This window comes from Phoxinus phoxinus (assembly GCF_949152265.1).
Source record: "Phoxinus phoxinus genome assembly, chromosome: 19".
NCBI lineage: Eukaryota > Metazoa > Chordata > Actinopteri > Cypriniformes > Leuciscidae > Phoxinus > Phoxinus phoxinus.
The window spans coordinates 21,449,086-21,453,559 of NC_136894.1; the positions used below are offsets into that span (position 1 = coordinate 21,449,086).

The window sequence follows — 4,474 nt, forward strand, 5'->3', positions numbered from 1 at the left end:
CTGACGAGCTTATGTATTTGCCTTAGTAGAAAATGGGTTACACAACAAAAACAGACAATTAGCAATCAAAATAATCATAATCAGCAGATCATTTGCATAATGCACGTCACGTAAGTAAAATGTAAAACTTATTTTTCAATAAAAAAATATGACTGAAACTGAACGGCATTTGGAAAAAGGACACAAACAAGCAACTTTTGCATATATTTAATGAGTGGTGAACCGTCATTTCCTGCAGTCTTGCAGTATGTGAAAAGTGCAACCAATTCCATCCTTTGTATGTGGCAGTCTCTCGATAGGCCTCCAGCAGTGCCTGTGGGAGTAAAACAAGTATTTAAAACTCTGAAATGCTCAAGTCCAGCCCCTTTTTGGGTCAACAACAGTGCAAGAAAAATAAAAGACAGATACTGAATAAAAGATATAGCTATTATTAAATAATGCTAATAAGAACGCAGAGGTCTCAGAAACAATTCAATTGAAATTGTATTTAACCTAGTCATCAGTAAAAATACTCGAGACAGACATACACAATTATTCCAGTTAACAATTTTAAGCCAGCAGAGACGCTTTCTTTAATATCAAAAATGTAGTTTTGTAATTTCACTTTGCATGAAAAGGCGATTGATTAACAATCTCATTGTTGTGCAGTACACTTACAGGTCGCACTAACAAAATTCCAAGAAACAATTTTAATTTCCAAATATTAAAAAAGTGTAATTTTAGAAAATATTGGTAGGCAAAGAGCTTTTTTCACTAGCTTATATGTTAAGCCTATACATGACTGTCCGATGTAATGTTATAAATCATTGCAACACTTAATATGGTTAAATATGGCTTAAAATGCCCTAATATGGTTCAGCAAGACAAGTCAGAACAACTGATTTTCTTGAGCTTGCGCGAGACATTGGGGATATCTAGTTCACGCCGTATGAAAAACAAAGTTGATCGATTTAAGGAAATTAAAGATGTAGCCAGTTATAGGTTTCATGGGGGAAACAGGTCCATGTTTTCACTGACTTGGAGTTAGTGCCAACTCACCTCTTTTCTACTCTCAAAATCCTGATTACTTAAGAAATAAAACCAAGCTTGTTTGTTATCACAACAAAAATAGCGCGTCCTTTTATCAAATTATGCAATGTAGAAAAGTACTTACTCTTCGATAGCGAATTACTGTTTCTCGAAAGTGGATGTGGACTTTAAGTCTGTGTTTATGAGAGAGAGGCAAAACTATATAATGGCTCCCGTACCAGGATTTGATTCGCGTAGAGTTAGAAGGTTTAAATGTGTTTTGGGGGCATGAGGCTGTCAGACCCTTTGGCAAGTAAGATTGATCGCGTGCAGGCTTCTAGAACTCTTTGTTTAGTATATAAGCACTAAAACAAACGACCAAGTAGGCTACTCGTTTACTAAAGTTTAAACATAATCCGCATATAGGCTGTATTCAGCACACACAACAAAAGTAAATAATAATAATTTAAAGTTTTACTTCACAGAAAGCCAACAATATTCATAGATAATGTAAGGTTAGTAGAATGAGCTAGATTATGCAGAGTTTGTGATATTACGTTTTTAGTAGCCTATTTACTGTATTTACTATTTTACAGTATAGCCTACTTGTCCACACTGTTCAAACATTGTTTTTTCTTTTCAAGAAAAGAAAAGAAAAAGCTTCTTTATGAAATATTTTGGTATCCATCTTAGAGAACGTATATACAGACTTTTAATTGGCATTTTATATTGCACGGTATTTTATAAATAAGTGGATAGATAATAATGTATTTTAGAATATATTTCAGTGCGATCATCTTAGAGAATGTTCTGTTAAATATGAAGCTGTACGTTTGTTGTCTAGCCAGTGTATCCTACGAATCGATAGGCGGAACGTTACGTCAATAGATTTGGGTGCATGGGGGAGGGCTATATGTGATTCCAATGCATTTATGTGCAGTATTAATGGTAAGAGGAGCTGGGCTGAAACCGCTGTCTTTTCAGGTCACATGAGATAAATAAAAATATACTTATCTGACATAGAAGGCGTAACTTATTTGGCTAATGTATTGGAACAAGACTGATCCACTTAGGCTACTTTTGTGACACATACGAATACACAGATAGAATGCACGAAGGCAGAAGGGAGACCCTACGCACCCGCAACCGGTTTTGAGTCTGACTAAAAAGCTTCAGGGCCATTGCCTTCACCATGACACCGATGTACATAACAGTGACCTTTATGTTTCTTGAAGAAGTTCTTGGGATCGATCTGTCAAGCTGGATCCTTTTGTAACAAATTTCATTGGGTAGATGTAATCATGTGACATGACTTTTCAGACTTTCCAGACTATTTTTTAATTCAATATTGTCGATAGTAAGCGATGAGTGGCATGGCACGAATAGTTAGGCTATATTAAAATAAATAGTTTTAATGTTATTGTTTTCTTCAATTAGCCTGCATAATTTAATTGAGAGCGAAAAATCATAGACTTAAACGAAGCCAAACTTTCCCTACCCGCGCTCTCGGGGCAAGAGACGACAGGTTTACAATGAATTACGAGTTTGAGCGCGAGACGGGTTTCATCAACAGTCAGCCATCGCTAGCAGAGTGTCTTCTTTCCCCCCTGTTGACGACTCATTTCAGAAGTCATCAGTCAAAAGCTCAGCGCTCACGAACCCTTACCCTCTTATCCTAGCCTACCTCCTAACACACCACCCCAAGCTTAAGCCTCAGGAGTCAGCCAAGCCATGTAGGGCCCCGGTATAGCATAGATGGGGGAAGCCCACTATACGCCAATTCTCTGACCCCGGAATAGCTGCGGATGAGCGAAAAGAAGACCAACAAAAGAAACCGTCCTCCTATACCAACCGGCTCTTTGACTACTACAGTGAGTCATTTGTTTATCTCCAAAAGGTGAGTTCAGGAAAACCTAACCGAAAAGAGAACTATAAGGTAATTTAAGGTCCAAGAGAAAAAAATAGCATCGTCATATCCTTACATCTGCACTATCCTCTCGCTGTTTACCTCGTAGCTACACAGTCTATGTGTGAAAATTCTATAAAATGTTTGACTATCTAGTTTAATTCGAATCAATAAGGTCTTTCTGATGTCTGACGTGTAACGAAGAATGATAGATTGCCGTTGTTGCGCAAGGGACGCTCAGGCATTCATTAGAAGATGCTGGTCGGTAGCCTACCACGCACACACTGGCGATGCTGTTTGTGGTCTACAGTGTTTTTCACAATACTTTATTTAGTTTATCAGCTTGTTGTCGCATTTTACAGGTACATTACATTAACATTTCGATAGACAAATAGGCTACTAGGTATTTTCATGTTACGCATTGTTTGTTATTGTACATATTTTTGACTATGTAATAAAATAATTCGTGTGTTCTTTTTTGGACTATTTTCCAGGCTCACCCGCGCTTCCCGAGGGCGGCTTGTCTAGTGGAGAAGGAGGTTCGCGCCGCTTGAGAACAGCATACACAAACACACAGCTTTTGGAGCTGGAGAAGGAGTTTTACTAGCCTACAGCAAATACCTTTGCCGACCTCTCCGTGTGGAAATAGCCGCGTTGCTCGACCTTACAGAGCGCCAAGTCAAAGTGTGGTTCCAGAACCGACGGATGAAACATAAACGCCAGACCCATAGCCTACCTCGGACATCTATGGGGAGCTAAGCAAGACGACTGTCGTTGATGATAGTGGTGAACTGAGCGACGAGGACGCCTCTATTTGTGGCCTGCTTCATGGTAGACTGGGTGTAAGGAGAGTCGAACTCTTTTCAAAACGACCTGTCAACACTGTCCGGGCAGTCCTGTAATGATAACGACATGCAAACTTTTGAAATGTTTTCTAACAGCTTTATGGAAAGAAGTCTGAAACCTATCCCAGTCAGCCACCTACTGCTCTGGGCAAGGGGACAATAACACACAGCCGATGTGCCAGACCGGACAACTGCGGTTCCCCGCATGTAGGCTAATGGACGCGGCTGTGCAGGATTTCAACATTTTTTCGACCGACTCACGTTTGTCTGATGCAGCTTCGCCTACACTTTTCAATAAGTCTCTGGAAAGTCCATAGTGATATAGGCTACCCGGGGTTTTATTTTTTAACGGATTAATTTACCACATCTGATTTACAAAATGCAAACTATACTGATTACCAAAGTGGATCAGTGGACAAATGGACGGATAATTCAGGAGTTTTTGTTGTTTTTGTTGTTATTGTTGTTGTTGTTATTTGCAAGATAACATATCGAAGGTAAGATATAAGACCTGGGCGCTGTATCAGTAATATTTTACAAAGGCCTAATTCATATCAGAAGGGGTTTAAATTCCTTGTATTTTTGTATGTTGTCTGTTGCTTATTTTTGTAAGAATAAACACTCTTTGTAAATACTTCAAGACAATAGGCCTATTCTATTTTAAAATCACACACGTTGCAACAGCAACAACTAGTCTATAGGCCTATTTGTATAA

At 38.8% G+C, this 4,474-nt stretch overlaps 1 pseudogene across 1 annotated transcript; it reads left to right on the top strand.

Moving 5' to 3' along the window:
* Positions 1 to 142: 142 nt before the first annotated feature.
* LOC306986509 (homeobox protein Hox-A2a-like) lies at positions 143 to 3,673 on the top strand (annotated as a pseudogene). Its single transcript has 2 exons — positions 143 to 2,741; positions 3,391 to 3,673. The product of its transcript is annotated as a homeobox protein Hox-A2a-like (transcript).
* The last annotated feature ends 801 nt before the right edge of the window (positions 3,674 to 4,474 follow it).